General features: G+C 38.6%; 1 protein-coding gene and 1 pseudogene across 1 annotated transcript in view; both read right to left on the bottom strand.

Moving 5' to 3' along the window:
- Nucleotides 1-22,678, bottom strand: part of WARS2 (tryptophanyl tRNA synthetase 2, mitochondrial) — a 117,748-nt gene that overhangs the window by 56,793 nt on the left and 38,277 nt on the right. The window lies entirely within an intron of this gene.
- LOC101177754 lies at nt 4,107-5,058 on the bottom strand (annotated as a pseudogene).

Genomic DNA, 22,678 nt, shown 5'->3' with positions numbered 1-22,678 from the left:
AACCACAAAGAAAACAGCTTCTAGCCTAGCCCACAGGCATTCATTCAAGGGGAAGCCTGGAGCATCAACCTACAATTCCATCACAGTATGCAGAGGATTCAAAAAGAAGCATGTTAGAAAGTAGGTCTTCATTTCATTTCAGGCATATTTCCTTCGTAAACGCCACTTCCAGCCTATACATTTATTGGCTCATTTTTATAACAGAACCAGCATTACCAAATCCCTGGGGAGCTTCAGCTCGGGGATTTGACATATACCAGAAGAGAGGGTGGGTATTCAAATCAAAGGTAGAGGATACTTATTTTGACAGACATAGCTGAAACTATTCCTGTTGTAAGGTACTGAGCACATCCAAAATGTGTAATTTCCTTAATTTTCTTACTGTACTCAAAAGCAATGGAAAATTCCCAAGTTATTAATTATGGCAAAAGAATTTTTGTGATTAGGAGAGCTTCTGTCTTTAATTTCAAGTGAATAAGATCCATCAAAAGAAGGCTGCCTACTAGCTTTGAAACACTTTCAGCTTCAGTACAGTGGTGAGAAACAAAGACTTCAACTAAAGATTTCAAGACTCTTCTTACAAAGTCCTGCTTGTATCCAGCTGTAACAGCAATTGTTCATTCATCACACTTGTTTTAACTACAGTCAAAGGTAAACCACAAACTTGGCTCAATGGCCACACTATGTCTTATTGGTTACATAAATGGCATTTTATCACAGATTGTAATAAAAAAGTATTCAATAACATTACCAGCCAATTGGGATGAAAATCTCTTTCTATAAGTCTATGTATTCTTCTAATTGTATATAAATTTTAAAATATTGTTTAAAGCTGTCACTCCTTAACTCTGTTAGTGTTTCTCAATTCTATCATTTACATTGCCCTACTACTTCAATCCTACGTTCCTGAAATTATCTTCAACATTTTCTTGGAAATGCCTCTATTGGCAATTAAGGATTGAAGAGCTGAAACAGAGAAGACCCGGTGTAGCACTGGTGCTCTTCTGAAGGTTTGGCCATGCCTCAGCATTGTTCTGCTATAGTCAGCTCTTTCCTCCAGAAAGCACTGGAGAGTCCAGGTCTGTTAAGAAATGCTCACTCAGCACCAAGAAAAATGGGTTCATTTCTGCTTAGAAATAAAACCAGATGCTCAGACCTAGGAATCAATAGAGTAAATATTAATTCAGTAAAAGAGAAAGAAGGTCCTACATCACCTCCAAATAAGAAAAAATATGTAGGCCAACAATTAAAACTGAAGGAAAAATATTTTTAAAAAGAAAGAAAAAGGAGTGACTAACCAATTAGACTGTGAGCTCCTTAAGGGCATAAATGATAAGCACTTAATATGTATTGTTAGTTCAGTAAAAGAGTTTAAAAGGAATCAATTTAATTCTTAAAAATATTCCCCACAGGCTTATTTAAGCCATTTTCAAATTTCAAGAGTTATACATCTATTTTCCTTATATGCGCTGTACCTACCATCCTTCTATCATGTGACGGAATGCTTTTGCAGATGTATTTTCCTTCTTGTGATTAAATTTAGCTATTAGAAACATGCCCTTTCATGTACTTCACTCATGTAGTGAAGGTAGGAATCATAGGCATCATTTTCTAGGGAAGGACACTGCTAAGTTAAACAATCTGCATAAAGTCACAGGCAGGTGAGTCAGATCTGGATCTGAGCTCTTGCCACTGGACTCCAAGTTCTATATTCCTTCCATCACACTGAACTGAATGCAATGTAGAACTTCTTGGCTTCAAGCATCCCACTCCCACCCAACCCCTCTCCCCAACACACTTCTCAGAAGAGGAAAGTGTACCATGGAGATGTTAATCAAAAGGCCAAGGGCACACAACTAGTGGCACAGCTGGAGCCAGAATTCAGAACTCCAGTACTCTGCCCACCACACCACATAATGTTCTTCCCCAGGTGCCACGTTTTGAAGGTGTGATCCCCTCAAAATTCAAATTGAAAATCCCCACTGTGGTAGTATTAAAAGGTGGGGCCTTTTAGGAAGTGATTAAGTCATGAGGGTTCTGTCTCATGGGTGGATTAATGCCCTTATAAAAGAAGCTTCAGGTTGGGCGTGGTGGCTCACACCTGCAATCCCAGCACTTTGGGAGGACAAGGCAGGTGGATCACTTGAGGTCAGGAGTTTGAGACCAACCTGGCCAAAACGGTGAAACCCCGTCTCTACTAAAAATACAAAATTTAGCCAGGCGTAGTGGTGGATGTCTATAATCCCAGCTATTCGGGAGGCTGAGGCAGGAGAATCACTTGAACCCGGGAGGCAGAGGTTGCAGTGAGCTGAGATAGTGCCATGGCACTCCAGCCTGGGTGACAGAGAGCAACTCCATCTCCAAAAAGAAAAGAAAGGAAAGATTTAGAGAAAGTATACACTGTTTTGTCCTTCCACCCCCTCTACCATGTAAGGACACAGCATTCCTCCTTGCTGGAGGATGCAGCAACAAGGCGCCATCTTGAAAGCAGAGAGCAGCCCTCACCAAATACCAAGGCTGGTGCCTCCCTCTTGAACTTCCTAGCCTCCAGAACTGTAAGAAATAAATATCTGTTCTTCATAAATTACCCAGTCTGTAGTATTTTGTTATAGCAGCACGAGTGAACTAAGACACCAGGTTTTTAATTTTATACTGTTCTTTTCTTCTGTAGCTATTTCTTTTGTACCTAAACATCTCTTTGGGCTATTTTCTTCAGGTCTTTTTTTCTGTCTCCCCAGCAGGAAGAAATGATAAAATATAAAGTCATGACACTTTGGCTCCCAGGAAGGATTACATCATCACCTCAGGGCAGCTAATCTATATTTAAATGCAAAGGTTGTAAGTAAGTAAAGAATAAGCTTCTTAGAAAGAAGCTTAAAACTAAATTAACAATTATCTAAACATGACATAAATAATTAGAAAATTAAATGTAGTGCAAAATATTTTAATTCCTAATAACACTACTTGCTAAACCAAATCAGCAAGTGTCATATTCTTGCCATGACATACTAACACAGCATATTATTATCTTGAACAGGACAGTAAGTACAGGTAATAGATCAAGAAGCACTACAATTTTAAAAGTATAAAAAAGATATAAAATGTTTAAAAAATTTAGTCTTTCCTCATAAGATTTTTTATTTATTTTTTTTGGGACAGAGTGTCTCTCTGTTGCCCAGGCTGGAGTACTGTGGATGATCAGAGCTCACTGCAGCCTCAAACTCCTAGGCTCAAGCAGTCCACCCACCCTCCCAAGTAGCTGGGACTAGACGCACACACAACTACATCGGCTCATTTTTTTTTTTTGGTATAATTCTATTTATATGAAATATCCAGAATAGGCAAACTCATAAACAGGAAGTCAGTTGGTGGTTGCTAGGGACGGGGAGGAGGGAGGAAATGGAGAGTTCTTGTTTAATGGGTACAGGGTTTCATTTTGGGATGATAAAAAATGTTTTGGAACTAGACAGAGGCGGTGGTTACACAACATTGTGGATGTTCAGTAACAAATGTCACTGAATTGTTCCCTTTAAAATGGTTAACTTTATGTTATGTGAATTTCATCTCGATACAAATAAATAATAAATATATTGCAAGGAAAAAATTTGGAAAGAGGTCTATCAAACAAAAAAGTTGTAATGAAAAAGAAAAGACATTAAACATTTTTTTAAACAGGAGGTTTTGGGCATGGAGCTGGTTGATCTTAAAAATCCTATCCCATTCATTCACATCAAGCTGTCCAAACCTAGTAACTGGAAAGGTCCCACGATGCTGAGCTCTAAACATCAAACACAAAACTAGAATTCTAGAATTATCTGGTATTTTCCCTTTCCTGAAAATTCCGTCTTCAATTGGGTCTATGGGTTCAAGAGCCATATTTATGAATCAAAATTCAGGACACATACTCTGGTTCAGGGACAATGAATGGTACGAAGAATATCCAGGATATGTAGCTGTTGAAACTGCAGCCCTCTCAATGACTCTAATACTCAAGGGGTTAAAAGAATCCAGCCCCAGGAGTTTTAGATACAAAAATAGTCCAACTGAATTTGACTGCGTTTAAAAAACATAATTATTTCCAAATCTACTGAGCAGTTCAACAGTCTTCAGTGACGCCTACAGTCACTGGAATTCAAAGACTCCCGCTCCCGGCAGCGCCGGGTCCTTTTATGCCTATGGGATTTATCTCGGCTCCTACTTCGGCTTCTATGACTACGCCCTTCAGAACGCCCGTTGTACGGGCTAGAAAGTGTGTCTGAGCTCCGCCCTCTGTCCTTATCCCTGGTCTTTTCTTCTCTTGCCTCCCTCCTGCTTGAGGACCTGTGCTCGTGCTTGGGTTTCTCCTTCTTTAGCTCCCTCTCTCGCTTCACTGCCCAACCAGAGTAGGCAGTCCTGGCCTTGGGGAGCTTCCGCCCCTCCCTAGGCACTGACTTCTGAGCTCTCTCCTAGTTCTTGCTGCTGTGCTTCTTAGGGCCAGGGTCATCCTCTTCCTTTACTGTCTTGCTTCTGGGTGACGAAGAGGATGGTTGCTCTGCCTGTACCTCCCAGTCAGTTGTCTCTTTTTCTTTTTTCCCTTTTTGTCTTTTTTTGCGCTTTTTTGTTGGTTTTTCATCTTCAGAGCTCTCAGACAAACTCGGTGAGGGGGTATGAGCGCCACAGCCCTTCTCCTGGAGCTCTTTGGTCACATCATCCATTTCTTCTGAGTCCTTAGGAACCCAATAGTTAGACAGATGGTCCACTCGGATAGTTCTTCCTTTGATCTTGATCCCATTAAAATTGTCAACGGCCAGAATTGTGCTCCTGCTGGTCTTCATAGCAGAGGAAACAGAATCCTTTGGATTTCCCAGTCTTCTTGTCCCACATGAGATTAACAATCTCCCCATATTGTGAGAACACACAGATGATGTCTCCTTCAGTCAGCTCACAAGGAAGCCCTCTCAGGAAGATCCAGGCACTGTCCTTGTACTCGGAGTGCCAGGACACCTTATCGGCCACCCCAAGCTGGACCTCTCACTCATTCAGCTCATTGATCAGCTTCACCTTAGTTAAAGGGTTCATCTCCGTGGGCTCAAACTCAGCGTTCAGTTATCAGTGCCCAGGCAATGCAGTGTGGCACATACCCTAATTTTTTAAATTTCTCGTAGAGGCAAGGTCTTGCTATCTTGCCCAGATTGGTCTCAAACTCCTAGCCTTAAGTGATCCTCTTGCCTTGGCCTCCCAAAGTGCTGGGATGACAGGTGTGAGCAATTGCACCCAGCTTTCATAAGAAAATTCTAACATTGATTTTCAAGTGTTCATTCTGGGGGTATATGATATTTTCATTATCTCTTGTGGCCAACTAAAGGCTTATCCTACCAACAATTATCACTGCTCACACATTCACATCAACACCTGCCTGATTCCCCTCTTCAGCTGATTATCTGAGAACGTTTATCCTTTGGCTAGCAGCTGAGAGATGTGGCTATCCAGACCAAGTCGTCAGACTGTTACCAAACATGTCAGGATTAATTACAGTGGCTTTAATACTTTTCTAACTGTGTACCTTTTTTCAAATATAATATTCTTAGATGTGCCTAATAAGTGGAATTGTCCAAAGAAAAGCTTGAGAGGTGGGTGGATAATAGCAGAGTCAGTGGGTGAGCTCTGGTGGGTCCCTGACTGCTCTTTTGACCTCACCCCAGTCAAGCACAAAGGGGGCTTCTCAGAGCACAGTCTGAAAACCGCTTTCAGACATTTTCAAAGGATTAATATTTTGTTGAAATTGAAACTGTCTTCCTCAGGGTATTGGGGAATATACAGGAGAAGAACGATACTAAAATATGGGATAGAGGTGCAAATATCACATATGCTGACTTAGCATAACTCTTCTCATTTCTTCCTCTGAGACAAGACTCTGACTTTGTGGGGTGGTCAATGCCCTTCCCAGTCATTCTCCAATCACACCACCTGGGGAACTCAGCTGACTACTTGCCTTTTTTCTGTAGAGTACTCCCCTCTGCATTCACACTCTTCCACCATCCTAGAATGCCCTTTAACCACTTTACTGCATGGGGGAACTCCCCTTGGTCATTAAGCCCTAACAATCTCTCACTGATTCTGCGACTCTTAAACATGCTTCTTCCTCCTACCAAACACACCCACACCTGCTCCATGCTCCACCACACACAGCCTCAATGTCTCTCTTTCTCTCTCTCACTCAGAAGAACAGATGCCTCCTTCATCAATTCTTCATTATTGCACATATCACATTGGTAACTTGGTAAATATTTTTTTATTTGCTCCATAGATATATTTTCCTGCCTAGAATATGAGCTATTCTAGGGCAGGGACTATCTTTTCCCTCTTTATATACCCAGTAAATAGCACAGTGCCAGGTACGTTGTAGTCCCCTAATATATGTTAACTGAATCATGACAAATCCTTTCTCCCATACTTTAGTTCCAAATGTAAAGGGTGTAACTATAAAAAAATAAGCCAAATGTTTCAGTTGCAGGCAATTGTTAAACAAGTTACGTTCTAACAGTTTGTTTAAAAACTGGTTCTTTGAAACTCAGAAATTGGATTCTTTAAATGGGAAGCAGACCATCAAAGTCTCTTTGAGCCTACAATATTCTTGAAGAATGGTATTAACAGCATGATTTCAGCTGTACCTAACCAGCATCCATAAAATTGTTTCTGTGGGAAAGTGCAATCCGAGGTCCATTTTGGACACCAGAAATCTATTCAGTGGTGGCTTTGATTTTATATTCGAAAGGACTTAAGGGGAGCAATTATGCATGCAGAGGAGGTTGTATCTGCATATACAGTAAATTCTTTTTAGTTAGATTGTATGATTACTTTGAGGTGGGGTAACAGGTTAAACATCCTCATGCATTAATTGCCTTTCTTATTGATATTGTATGGACTGTCAGAGGCAGCAGCCCTGGCCACTGCTGGTGGAAAAGTAAAGAGCAGAAAGAAGGTGAGAGGAAGGGATTAGAGCAGAGGCTCTCAAAGTGTGTTCCCAGTACCAGCAGTAGCATCATGACTTGGGAACTTGTTAAAAATGCAGTCTTGGGTTCCAACCCAGACCTACTAAATCAGGAATTCTAAGAGTGGGGCTTATCCAAGAAGAAGAAATGAGAAAATTTATGCGACCCAGGCTTTAACAAGCGTCTTCAGTGATTCTGATGTATGCTCAAGTTTGAGTGAGGTTTTTGGGCACAAATAATCTATTCTTAAAATTCACTTCAATGGCAGAAAATGAGGTACAGATAAAAACATTATGAATGAAAAAGAGAAGGTCCCTTCTAAGCCAACAGTTCTCAATCTTGGCTGCACTGCAATCACTTGGGAGCTTTAAAAAATACTGATGCCTGGGCACCACCCCCAGAGATTCTGATTTAATCAGTCTGGGATTTGGCATGAGCAATGGGAGTTTTAAAAGCTCCCAGGTGATTCTAACATGAAGCCATGAATGAGAAACCATTGTTCTAAGCCAACTGCTACATAATTATCTTCCAAAGCTGCCAACCTGCTAGGAAACACTGAAACACACACACACACACACACACACACACACACACACACACAAATAAAAGGACTAAAAATATGAGGAGTAAGTTCACTTGCTAGTAATTTACATTTCAAGGTAATGAAATCTCTAAGGCAATGATTTAATCATGTATAGGCAGAGGCCCCTTTGGCTCCCAGCAGTTTGGATATTACATGCAGCAGCCATGAAGGACAGAAGATTATGAAGCTGTGGTCATAGCCTCTATGCTGGTGAGAGAAGACACCTGTAACAAGTAGGCATGCTATCTTCGATGGCTAGGTAGACTTACTTGGCAAAGTCGAATTCCATAAATCTCTATGGCTCAGGGATTCAGAAAGCATATATAGCCTGGACATCACCAAGGAAGTAATACCACTGAGGAGTGTTCAACATCAGTAATGGACTGGAGACAAAATTATCTCTGCATAGAGATATTGTTTTTACCCATATCCCTGCTTGGCAAACTCCCTACTTCCTTCTGATCTTTCCTACCAGAAAGTCTGGATTCAACACTCAAGCATTGTAAGTGGGTCTCATGGTTAGCTCAGCTGGTTGGCCAAGACCTGGACTAATATCAGGTGGCCTTGGCTAAGTGAAGCTGAGATGCCAGTAATTCTTACATATAATGTATGATATAATTCCCCGACTATCTCAAGTGTTCTGAACCTTTGAGAGACAATGTGAATTTCTTACAAAGTACCCACAATCCAAACAGGAAAACACATTTCTAAAGTTAGTTTCCTGGTATAAAATAGTTTACAAAAAAGGGAATTTTTTTGACTTTTATTTCACCTCTTCCAAGAGCAAATATGTCTCATGTTCCAGCTAATCATGGCTCCCTTTCTCATCCAACCTGTAGACTGATATAAGACTACAGGGTGTTCCAACCACATTTGCATCATCAGACCCTTCTGTCAGCTCAGATTGTTAACTCAACCTTATAGTAAGTTAGAAGAATGACAAAACCAAGCACTAAAATATGATTGTGATAACTAGCTTGGTTATAAACCATGGTTGAGAAGCAGAATCTAGTGCCACACTGCCGGGATTTAAGACTTTGCCTAATTTCTTATGTGGCGCCGAACATGTACAAAATAGGGATAATAATATACCTATCTCATAGAGTGGTTAGGAGGACTGTGACAAGTTTATTAGTATAACCCTGGCACAGAGTAAGCTCTCAGTAATCTAATCATATCTGGAGATCAAAATTTTGTTTTATTTTGACCCAACCATTCAATGTATGGAAATCTGTCCTACAGAAATACTCACACAAGAATGTAAGAAGATCTGGTGTTCCCCCTGATTATTTAATTACAAAAGAATTATACTGGTACATATACACCACGGAATTCTATGCAGCCATAAAAAGGAATAAGATCATATCCTTTGCAGGGACACAGATGGAGTTGGAAGACATGATTCTCACCAAACTAACCCAGGAACAGAAGACCAAATACCACACGTTCTCACTTATAAGTGGGAGCTGAATGATGAGAACACATGGACACATGGTGGGGAACACCACACACTAAGGCCTGTCAGGTTGGAGAGGGAGAGCATCAGAAAGAATAGCTAGTGGATGCTGGGCTTAATACTTAGGTGACAGGATGATCTGTGTAGCAAACCACCATGGCACACATTTACCTATGTAACAAATCTGTATATCCTGCACATGTAGCCTTGAACTTTAAAGTTGAAGAAAAAAAAAAGAATTATAAGCAACTAATGTCCATCACTAGGGGAAATAGTAAATAAGTTATAGTTTTCTTTTTATATAATGAAATACTGTGGAATAGATACGAAGGTAGGTCCTGTTAAGTACTGAAAATTGGCACAGAGTGGAGGTGAGGAGCCCAAATCTAGAGTCAGACATGTGAGTCCAGTGCCAGCCTTCTTGTGCACCGGCTGTGCTTCCTTGTGCAAATCATGGAACTTCTTTAGCTGTAAAATGGGAGGAATGACAGTACTCCCCTGAAGGTTCTATATAGGCATTTGTTAAATAGATAAATGCCGACAAGGAAGACAGCCTACATACCTAACTTACTAGTGGTTATACAAGGAAATGGGAGTAATGATTTCCTTTTTGACTTTTTTGTATTGTTTAACTTTTTAAAAAACACATGTCATTTTTCTGTCACCAAATTTTAAAAATAAGCCTGGGCCAGATGCAGTGGCTCACACCTGTAATGTCAATACTTTGGGAGGCCAATGTGGGAGGATCACTTGAGCTAGGAGTTTGAAACCAGCCTGGGCAACATAGGGAGACCCTGTCTCTACCAGAAAAAAAAAAAAAATAAATAAATAAATAAAGGAAAATTAGCCAGGCGTGGTAGCACATGCCTGTAGTACCAGCTACTCAGGAGGCTGAGGTGGGAGGATTGCTTGAGCCTGGACATCGAGGCTGCAGTGAGCCATGATTGTGCCACCATACTCCAGCCTGGGCAACAGAGCAAGATCCTGTCCCAAAAGAAAAATTGGCCTAGTTTTTCCGCATATGGTCTGATTGAATTAGTTGATACGTACTAAAAGAGTCTCATACTAACAGGAATGTTGGTTATTACCATTTTCATTTTAAACAATGGGAATAATGGGAAATTAAGACATAGACAATGTTAAATGATTTATTAAGTTCAGATATTAAGTAATTTGTAAAATGAAACTAAAATAGAAACAATGCAGTGTAATCTAAAGGACTTGAGTTTTGAGGATCAGACAGTGCTAGGTTCACAATCCTTCTATGCCTCCTAGTGCCTTTCGCAAATTATGTAACCTCTCTGAAACTCAGTTTTATTATTTGGACAATGAGGTTAATGGTAATAATAGCTAACATTTATTGAGTGCTTATTACATGGGAAGCATTATAGCAAGAGCTATAAATGTATTATCTCATTTGATCCTCATAAAAACTCTGAGGTACTTGTTTCACAAGGATGAAGGAACTGAGGCACAGAAGGGTTAAATGAGTGGTCCATACCTGGTAAATAGTGGAGCCACGACTTGAACCCAGGTCGATTAACTTCAGCCATATGTACTTCAGAGGGAGATTATGAGCAGATAGCAAGGCACTCAAGAAATTATATGTTTTACCCCTTTGATTCACTAGAATGTATGGCCTAAAATTTTAATTTTATGTTATAATAAACTTCTAAGGGGTGTGTGATTCTCTTACACCACTCACGCTAAAGATAACTGACTGCTTGATATACTTGTTTCATTGAGAAGTGGTGGCCCATACCAGGGCAGGTGACAAGGACAGTGGTTCTTATTCATCTGGGCAGCAGCTTCAGTGCTAATTCTAAACACAGGTGGTGAGAGAGACAGCCAACAGGAAGAGGGAAGGAATCACTGCTGACATGTGCAACTGGGAAGATTGATGGTTTCCCTCTCTCTTTTTCCCCAATGTGTTGGCCTGGGAGCAGAGATGTAGAAGCCGCTGTGCTGAGGACAGTAAAATACACAGCACAGTGTCTGCCTGGCTGCAACACTGATTAATGAGACCAAAATGACACAGAAAACAGGCAGTGCTTCAGAAGGATAATTCACAGGCATTTCTTTATTTAATCATTTCAACAAAAGCGGTTCCCATAAACCGCCCGGTTTGAACTAGAATCTAGAATTCCCCGTGGTTAGAGCAACGCAGGGGTATATTTGGTGGGATGCATGGATCAAAGAGTGAGAATATAAAGAGAGTTTGTAATGAAGTAAATTCACTAACGACCGGCTGGGTACAAACTTAGGAATTCCTCTACTTTCTCTGACTGACCAAAACATTCACAAAGTTCCGGGTAAGATAGTTATTTGCCTACCTAACTTAATGTAGGGATGATATGAGAATACGTTATCACAAGGAATTGCACCCTGTTAAAGCACTCTTGCTTTTCAAGAGTAGTAGACAGCGTCACCAATTCTTCATGTTTTGCCATAGCTGCATAATGTATACATTTAAAATGACATTATCTTTATTAAGGAAATTAATCTAAAAATTAACATCAAATATTAGTTTTAGTACTTACTTCCCACGAGCAGCTCTTCAAACTTAATACTATATCGCAAACTAAATCTATTGACTCATGACCTTCAGGTCAACTCTCCCCCATTCTGCACTGTATTCTTAATTCTGGCTAATGATACAACCATCTACCTAGCCTCCTAACCTTAAGATTCATCCCAACTCCTTCCTTTCCCTTACCAGATTCTGTTGGTTCAAATTCTGCCTCCTCCAATTACTAGCTATGTGATCTTTGGCAAGTATTTGTGCCTCAGTTTCATCACCTGAAATAAAAATTTTAATAGTACTGATTTATAGGAGAATTGCAAGAATTAAATTAATGCATAAAAATGTTTTGTTTAGATTGGCACCTGGCACATAGAAAATGCTTAATAAATATTAGCTATCTTCATCATCTAATCAATTACTAAATCATCAGGGATGTTTCTCAATACAATTTCATTTCTCCATCTCCATCAATGTAGTCTAAACCGCAATCATCTCACCTGTGCTGATTCAATAGCTTTTTTCTGAGTTTTTTAATCTTCTACACTATTACCTGAACTATCATTTGAAAGTAATGAATCTCCACCGATTCTTCCTTTTTCACAGAGTCAAATCCAAACCCTTAATTTAGTGTATAAAATCCTTCATAATCTGACTTCAAATATATGTAGATTACTTAGACATAGTAAGGGCAATTATCCGCATGAATCAGCATTAATTAAGCAAGTGAGAAGTCTTATGAGAAATTTAGAGTTCAAGTTTTACATTTAACATTTTATAACATGCTATTTTTCATTGATTATCCTAACACTAGAGTAAGTATCATATTCACCGAAAAACCACTGAGTAATCTTTAGGATCTATAATTTAAAGCCTAAAACATAAAAAAAAATTACGTGCCATTTTTCTAGTGTACTTCCATTGCTTGGTGTAGTAGGTTGAATTATGTCCTTCCAAAATTCATGTCTACCTAGAACTTCAGAATGTAACCTTATTTGGAAATAGGATCTTTGCAAATATAATCAGTTAAGATGAGGTCATACTAGATTATAGTGGGCTCTAAATACAATGACTTGTGTCCTTAAAAGAAGAGAAGACACACAGACACATAGAGGGAAAAGGGCCATATGACAATGGAGGCAGAGACTGGAGTGATACAGCTATAATTCAAGAAAATCCCAAGGATTGCCAAGAGCCACTAGCAGCTAGGAAGAGACAAGGAAGGGTTCTTCCTTAGAGTCTTAAGAAGCATGCCCTGCCAACACCTCAGTCAGTGTCAGACTGCTAGCCTCCAGAACTGTGAAAGAATACATTTCTGTTCTTTTAGGCCACCCAGTTTGTGGTACTTTGTTATGGCAGCCTTAGAAAACTATTAATAGCACACTTGACTAATGTCTTAAACTGATAAGGTAAGTAAGGTCAGTTCAGGATCTGTAATCTGGTTACTATTTCTGTCAGAAATTCATATCCAGGACACTGGCCTTCTCTTCCAAGACTGTGCAAGCCCTGGGGCAATGCAGAGTAGACTAAAAGTATTCTGCAAGGGTTGTGGTGACTGACCAAACCACAACTGTATGTAGGTAGTAGTGCTGAGAGGCAGGAAGCATTATTACATAGACTATGTCAAATAAACAAACAGCCATCAACTAAGGGGCTGTAATCATAGATGAAGTTGCTGTTACTTTGTTCCGGGATCAAAGTTCTAGGATCACATTTGCATTGATTCCATAAAATTACTGCACATAGTTGACTTTGCTCCATTTATTTCTTCCATTTAAACAGTAGCTCTGAAATTTCCATTATGCTGCAATCTCTCAGAAAAAATGTAAATTTTAACTTAGCAAATACTTATTTCCTTTGTTAAAAAAATTGATTGTATAGCATTTTCCAGATGAAGCAATATGGCATGTGCTATTTCAACTTCCATGATCGATTATTGCTCTCCAAAAGGATTATTTTTTCCCCTTTGAAACCTTGAGATTGTTTTTTGGCATAATTACCCCAGCCCAAACGGTTTTGAGATATGCGTTTTTTTTTAAATAAGCAGTAAACTATTTCTTTTACTTTAAAAAAAACAAGTAAACATGTCTTTAAATTTTCCTTGAAGCTCTTTATAAAAACTTCTAAAAAATAAATATTATTGTATATATTTAAGATATACAACATGATGTTATGGGATATATACAGATACCAAAAAGGTTACTATAGTGAAGTACATTAATATATCCATCATCCCACATAGTTATCGATTTCTTTTGTTTTTGTGTCAAAAGCAGCTAAATTCTTATTTAATATCAATCCCAAATACAGTACAATTTGATTACCTATAGTCCTCATGTTGTATTTAGATCTCTAGACTTGTTCATCCTATGTATCTGCTACTTTACATCCTCTGACCTGCATCTCTCCATTTCCTCCTTTACAAAGAATTCTTGTATGTAATAAATAACCTTAGGAGAAAAAAAGAGAGAAAAATTCAAATCTGCAAACCAGTATCAGCCAATCATTAATTCACCATCCCTCTTTATGTTTAAAAGATTATCTCAATAATCTCTGGAAGCTCTGAATGACAAGTTATAAGGTTAGGGAACAAATAGTCCTATATAGATTAATTTTCTTTTGGAGGTTTTTTTTAATGATCAATTCCAAATATACAGTATAGGGAAGGTGAAATGAGTAAGAAAAAAATCATATTTAATACCCTGTTAACACTAAGCTATATTATTCAAAATGTGTTTCAAAATACTTAACCAGATCACCAAATCTCAGTCACTACCTTAGTTTAAATATTCACTAAGAAAATAGTCAAGCAACAGAATCCATTGTGAGACACCATCTAGAGAGAAAGCTACACTGCTATATATAATTTATTAACTTAGTAGTTTAGTCTCTCAATATTTAGCAAGTTTGTTTAAAAATTACCATTCCCATTGGTTTATAGTGACATTGATATAAATCCATAATTTCAAAGTCAACATTCCTTTCACTGTGAACAAAAGACTTCTTTTTTTTTTTTTGAGATGGAGTCTCACTCTGTCACCCAGCCTGGAGTGCAGTGGAGATCTCGGCTCACTGCAACCTCTGCACCGCCACCCCGCCCTGGGTTCAAGGGATTCTCCTGCCTAAGCCTCCCAAGTAGCTGGGATTACAGGCACCTGCCACCGCGCCCGGCTAATTTTTGTATTTTTAGTAGAAAAAGGGTTTCACCATCTTGGCCAGGCTGGTCTGGAACTCCTGACCTCGTGATCCACCTGCCTTGGCCTCCCAAAGTGCTGGGATTACAGGAGCAAGCCACTGAACCCGGCCAGTAGTCCAATATATTTCTGACATACCACATAGCTTCCTGCATGTCATATCTTTGAGCCTCTTACACAAGTTGTAAAGAAACTGGCAATCTATATAGAGATGCATAGAGGATGTTATCAAGGAAGTGTCAGTATTGGGGGCACTGAAGAGTTTTTAGTTTCTCAAACTCACTGGTAAACCTTAGAATTTGACACAATCAAGTACTTAGTTCTTCCTCTAAAATTTCACCATCATGTTGAATCTTCCACTCATGTTTAGTGACACCATCATGGTTCTAATTTACACTTGCTCTGTGTGTGTCTATGTGTCTATATGTTTATAAAATAATTACACTCCTAGTCAGTTGTCTTATTGTGCCTAATAAAATTCAAGGACATTTCTTTAATTAAGAGAACCTTTCCTTTTCTGATTGCTTACATAAATTGATGACAATTTTAAAATTGTTATTAAGTTAGCTTATAATGTATTGTTTAATACACTGAGGAAACACTTATTTCACTTGTAAAGTAATGCAGCAACAAAGTTTTGTTTCTCTAATGTCAATTATATCATTTGGAATATGAGCATTCTTGTAGTAATCAATTATAAATGTAAAGGTCAAAATAATGTTCTCCTTTATATTTTATTTTGCTTTTCTAACAACTCTAACAAGTTGACTTTATTCACCAGCGAAATATTTACCATGTCCCTTTTGCAGTAAACAATACACTTTCAATTCTGATTTTATTTTTATATATTTTATATCTTTATGTGGGTACATTCTACTTTTGCAAATATGCTCTGTCAATAAATTATAATTTTTCAATAGCTCCACCATAAAATCAACACTCACACTCAAACTGTAATAATTTTAAATGCAATTTACTTACGAGTTTTTGAGACTCCTCCTTCCCCAACTGTAAATTTTTAAATGCTGTACATAATTCTTCCCTATACATTTTAGTAGATAAAATAATTAGCATAAATAGAATATGGCTTCTTATACTATATACATATATATTGAAATATTAAATTGTACCCCATAAATATGTACAATTACAATGTTTCCATTTAAAAAATCAAATAGTGCTCTTATTTTTGACAATTTCAAACACGTGGTTTGAAAATGTATCTTGAAAGTGCATTACTTTTCATCTACTTAGATGACAAATTACTGTACCATGAAAAGTTATTAATGATAAAATACCTGGTACCACAAGTGATACCATTGCTTGCCTCAACTGGTAAACTCCTGGACACTTTTGGGAAAAATAACGCAGTCTTTTGTTTTGTTGTTACTATCAAATAATTATAGTTACTCTGAAAGTAACTGTAAATACTCATGTCTGGACCATCAAACAGTAAAGGACAGTGAGAAATGTATGTACCAAGTGGAAGAGAGCTGTTTTGTGTGGACAGGTAGAACCCCAGCTGGGTAAAAACAATGTTATTGAAATGTCACCAGTCGAGTTATACTGAAGTGGTTTTCTTTGTTTATTTTCTATCTGGGAATTGAACAATGAGAACTCATGGACACAGGAAGGGGAACATCACACTCGGGGGACTGTTGTGGGGTGGGGGGAGGGGGAGGGACAGCATTAGGAGATATACCTAACGCTAAATGACGAGTTAATGGGTGCAGCAAAACAACATGGCACATGGATACATATGTAACAAACCTGCACATTGTGCACATGTACCCTAAAACCTAAAGTATAATAAAAAAAAAGCAAAAAAAAAAAAAAGAAATGTGTGATTTTTAAAAATACTGTAGCAGAAAAAATAGCCCAATTACCGATCAGATGTTTTATATAACAAAGTATTTTTCAAGTTCTCTCATATTTCTGACAATTTTAACTTTTTTGCTGACCTCCCACCCCACCGGCACTACTGGGTTAATAAGAATCAAGTCTACTTTTTCAGCCTTTTTCTTCTACCATTCCACTCCATGAATTGTATACTTCTTTTACTTCCATACTCTTGCTAACTTCCAAGACTTTGCACTTGGCAATTCTCTCTACCTGGCATCCCTTTCTTGACCTAACAAATTTCAATATATCTTTTAAAACCCGGTGCAGCTGTTACCACATTTGTGGAGCACTCTCCAAATCCCCAGGACAAGATGAGTCACTTGCTCCTGTAAGCAACTACAATGCTTTGTCCTCCCTCTATTATAGCACATAGTTGTACTGTAACTTACTTTTCCTACATGTCCACTACCCTCAACAGCCAGTGAAATCCTCGAGGTAAAGAACCATGCTGTTATCCCTAACACCAACAGAGCGGGGATTCAATATATGCATATGAATGAAGTAGAAATGAATACTACACGAGGCTTACAGAATGCAGGAGCTGAAGTCTCATCTTAAATCCCATGACACTCAGAGTCCCCATGATGGATGAAGATAGAGGCAGGCCATTTACCAAGATGAGTAGAGAAAATTTTCAAATTATCCCTTCCCAGACTGCCTATCCCAGCTGGCCATCTTTCTAACAATACCTACAACTATCAGAACAGTAATCTCAGCATTTTGGGAGGCCGAGGCGGGCATATCACGAGGTCAGGAGTTTGAGACCAGCCTGGCCAATATGGTGAAACCCCGTCTCTACTAAAAATACAAAAATTAGCCGAGCATGGTGGCACATGCCTGTAGTCCCAGCTACTTGGGAGGCTGAGGCAGAAGAATCGCTTGAACCCAGGAGGTTGAGGTTGCAGTGAGCCAAGATCGTGCCACAGCACTCCAACCAAGGCAGCAGAGTAAGACACTGTATCAAAACAAAACAAAACAAAATAAAAAAACTCCTAATACATTAAATTTAATAAAATACTCTTAGAATAATAAGTGCTTAAACGCTACCTCATAAACTCTTTATAAAGTTCCTCAACTCTCCTTAGAGTGCAAGTAATCTCACTTTAACGTTCAGAGTAGATGTTATGTGATAATTTCCTGATATTTATTTTATTTTATTATTATTTTTCTTTTGAGACAGAGTTTAGCTCTTGTTGCCCAGGCTGGAGTACAATGGCACGATCTCGGCTCACCGCAACCTCTGCCCCGGGTTCAAGCAATTCTCCTGCCTCAGCCTCCCGAGTCGCTAGCATTACAGGTGCCCGCCATCACGCCCAGCTAATTTTTGTTATTTTTAGTAAAGATGAGGTTTTGCCATGTTGGCCAGACTGGTCTCAAACTCCTGACCTCAGGTGATCCACCTGTCTTGGCCTTCCAAAATGCTGGGATTACAGGCATGAGCCACCATGCCCAGCCTTTATTATTATTTTTTAAGACAGAGTCTCGCTCTGTCACCCAGGCTGGAGTGCAATGGCACGATCTCAGCTCACTGCAACCTCCACCTCCTGGATTCAAGTGATTCTCCTGCCTCAGCCTTCCGAGTAGTTGGGATTACAGGCACATGCCACCATGCCCGGCTAATTTTTGTATTTTTAGTAGAAATGTGGTTTCACCATGTTCGCCAGGCTGGTCTTGAGGTCCTGACCTCAGGTGATCCACCCACCTCAGCCTCCCAAAGTGCCGGGATTACAGGCGTGAGCCACCATGCCTGGCGCTGATATTTATTTTAACAATGTTCTGTGAAAGAGGCATTCACAAGTATATAGGGAAATTCAATATAAATTCAGTTTGATTTTTGACTAGTTTTGCCCTTAGCTAGAGTATACATTGAACCTATAATACAGTGTCATTTTCTCTTTTCCGGAAGACAGCACTGCACATACCCCACGAGACACCCAAGAGCACTCCTAATTCAGCAAGGGCAGAAACACAGCACAAGACTGCAGGATCAGGATGTTTTGAGTTGAGTTAATGGATGGGATTTATGGGAAAACTGCGTGGAAATGTGTTTAGGTTTTTTAATCTCAATCTTTAAAAAGAATGAATTAAGAGTCTCAAAATCAATATCAGATGTTGTATGATGACTTCAATACAACAAAACACATCTTAAAACAAAATATTTTGAAATCTATTTCCTTTCCTGCTCACCTGCTGCTGTAATGGTTCAAGGGGTCAGGGTTTCCTACCACTGCGAAGATTCCTAAGAACCAAAAGCAATATGGAGGAAAATGCTTTGGTCTTACTAATGTCTTCAGCAGTAAGGAAGAAACAGCAAACTCCTAATGCCATCTAGTTAGTAGAGGATAAATGTGTGTTTTAGTATCGGAATTATTTCAACTTTCATTAGGAAATAAATTTGGAATAGGCACAAACTTATATTGGAGAAGGGACATCCTCTTCAATAAATAATGCTGGAAAAATTGGAGAGCCACATATTGAAGAATGAAACTGAATCCTTATCTCTTACCATATATAGAAATCAACTCAAAATAGATTAAAAACGTAAACATAAGACCTTAAACTATGAAAATACTAGCAGAAAACCCAGGAAAAGCTCTCCTGGACACTGGTCTAGGCAAAGAATTTATGACTAAGTCCTCAAATGCACAGGCAACAAACCTAAAAATAGACAAATAGGACCTAATTAAACTTCAAAGCTTAATTTTGGTTTAAGAAATAATCAGAGTGAATAGACACCTGTTGAATGGGAGAAGATAGTTGCAAACTACTCATCTGACAGGGGACTAATACCCAGAATATACAAGGAACTCAGCTCAACAGCAAAACAAACAAACAAATGAAAAGCAATCCCATTAAAAAGTAGGGAAAGGAAATCAATAGATATTCATCAAAAGAAGACATGAAAATGGCAAATAGGTATTTGAAAAAATCTTCAATATTACTAATCATCAGAGAAATGCAAATCAAAATCACAATGAGATATCATCTTACCCAAATCAGAAAAGGTAGAAAATAATGGATGTTGGTGAGGATGTGGAGAAAAGAGAATTCTTATACCCTGCTGGTGGGAATGGAAACTAGTACAGCTTCTATGGAAAACTGTATGGAGATTTCTTAAAAAACTAAAAATAGAATTACCATTTGATCCAGCAATCTCACTAGTGGGTATCTACCCAAAGAAAAAGAAACCAATATATCAAAGGGATACCAGCACTCGCATGTTTATTGCAGCACTATTCACAATAGCAAAGCTATGGAATCAATCTAAGTGTTCATCAACAGATGAATGGATAAAGAAAATGTGTACATATATACAATGGAATGCTACTCAGACATTAAAAAAATAAAATAAAATCCTTTCATTTACAGCAATGTGGATAGAACTGGGGGAGGGGGGGTTGTTTGTTTTGAGACAGGGTCTCACTCTATCACCCAGGCTGGAGTGCAGTGGCCTGATCTCGGCTCACTGTAGCTTCGACCTCCCAAGCTCAAGTGATTCTCCTACCTCAGCCTCCTGAATAGCCACACTCGGTTAATTTTTGTATTTGTTGTAGAGATGGGATTTCACCATGTTGCCCAGGTTGGTCTCGAACTCCTGGGCTCAAGTGATCCTCCCACCTTGGCCTTCTAAAGTGCTGGGACTATAGGCTTGAGCCACCCTCCCTGGCAAGTGAAATAAGCCAGGCACCAAAGGACAAACATCCCATCTTCTCACTCATATATAGGAGCTAAAATATTTATCATATGGAAGTAAAGAGTGGAAAGATAGATAACAGAGACTGGGAGGGATGAGTGTGAGTGAGAGGGGAGGATGAAGAGAAGTGGGTTGAAGGGTACAAACATACAGTTCGATAAAAGGAATAAATTCAGTGTTTGGCAGCAGAGTAGGGTGACTATAGTTAACAAAAATGTATTTGTACTTGGATGATGGACACCCTAACTACCCTTACGTGATCACTACGTATTATATACATATAACAAAATTTCACATTATGTATTATATACATGTAACAAAACTTCACACGTATGCCACAAATTTGTACAAATAAAAATAAAAATAAAATAAAAACAATTTAAGAGTCATGCTACTTTTTATGAAGATAGTCAAAATGTTTCCCAGTTAACAAGTCACATTTTACTAACATTTTTCTCTGCATAATACAGGTGCTTAATATATACTTATTAAATAAATGAGTAAATGAGATAATTTCATAATTACTTTCCTCTTTATTCTCATAGAAAAATAAAAGGCTATAAGCCTATTTATGTTTTTAAGCAGTGTCTGTTCCTGTCCTCTTTTTCATCAAAATCTTTTACTGAAGTAAACCCACATGTCCTCAAATCTGCAATCCTGGTGTTCACTTATCACATCTAACACAGGATTCCTGAACACAAGCTCCCAAGCCTCTCTAACAAACATGCTAGTCATTTCTTCAGTTTTAAATAGGGAGATCTGAACTATCTCAAAGTTACTGGAACATTCTGATGAGGACGCAAGAGCAGGAAAGAACAGGCTCCTTAAGGGCCACTGAAACCACAAATATTCCAGAGCTACAAGCCGCAGAACAATGTGTGCTAGATCTAACAACTCCTCCTTTTCATCCAGCACTGCCAAAATAAAATATTACCATTACCCTTTATCCTAAAAAAGCCAACACACACAATTTTGGGCTTATAAAAAAGATAACCATCTATTTTATTAAGTCCTGTTTACAAACTGCAGACCACTATGGACTTAGTTTAATGATTACATTTAACTTCACCCAGGCCCTTGTTGGAAGCGGTGGTGGCGGTGGCGGGGTGGGCAATAATTTGATTCAGTTAAAATAAAAATACCAGATCCTCATTCATTCACCCATCCATTTACATTTATTGAGCACTAGCCATGTACCAAACACGGTGTTGAGGAGTGGGAACACAACAGTCGTGAAATAGTAATTCCCTTGAGAAGTCTATAGTTCAGTTGTGATTGTGCCAAGCACACCCAGTTCATTGGTCTATTTTACTTAGAACTAATTTTAAATCTCCAGTCTGCTTAAGCTCCCAAGAGCTTCTCTCTATTTAACCAGTAACCTCAGTTCTTACTTTACTGAATTCAGTACATTGTACCAACTTTTCTACTTCGTACTTCCAAATATTTCCATATAGATAACCATCCTCTGTCTTTGACTTCACAGAAAGGGGTCCCTCTAAGATTAACCCTTTCCCACAGTGCTACAAATTCTATCTTTTCTGTGTTCTTCAGAATATTTCTCCATCAGGTTTTCTGTTTTTTCCATCCTTAATCTTTATCTCTTTATCAGATCCTTCAAGTCTTTCTTACTCTATGGAAATGTAAAGAGGTTTACCCCCATCTTGGGTCATTTCTCCCTTTCCTACTCTTCCCAAATATTCCTATAAGAACTTTATACCTGCCACCACCACTTTAACTTCCCATAAGCTACCCCCTACCTTAATCTCTCCACAATCTGCTTTCTTACCCACAGAATTACTAAAGCTCTTCTAAAATAAAAAAAAATGATTCCTAATCCTTTAATCCAATAGGCTGTTTTTGTCTTGCTGCTCTTCAATGATCTCTTTGAATCTATCAACTGACACTGTTTATTATCATCCTATAAAACACTCCCCTCTCATTTTCATGAAGCTACACTGCATTGTTTGTATTTTACACTCTGATTTCTCTAATTTTGTCTTTGTTGGTTCCTCATTTTTTATTCTCAATAAATGGGGATCTAAAGCAGCTGTTTTCTACTTTTTTTTTTCTGCTACAACAGATAATATTCACAGAAAAGAGAACAAGAGAGCTTACTTTCTTTATCTGATCTTGTTTACTACTTGTGTCAAAGAATTGCTCCTCGAATTGACCAACTTCAAGGACCATGACTGGTCCATGTTTGTTTGCTTGTTTGTTGGTTGGTTGGTTGTTTTGGTTTTTGTGGTTTTTTGTTTCTTTTTCACCAGAGGAGTCTTGCCCTTTCTGTTATCCCTATAAGCCTACGCTAGGGCCAGGTCTGGATTCCTTGACTTGCTCTTCCCTCATGCAGGAGCTCA

The sequence above is a fragment of the Nomascus leucogenys genome, chromosome 12, assembly GCF_006542625.1.
Source record: "Nomascus leucogenys isolate Asia chromosome 12, Asia_NLE_v1, whole genome shotgun sequence".
Classification (NCBI taxonomy): domain Eukaryota; kingdom Metazoa; phylum Chordata; class Mammalia; order Primates; family Hylobatidae; genus Nomascus; species Nomascus leucogenys.
This window is presented reverse-complemented; position numbering and strand designations above follow the sequence as displayed.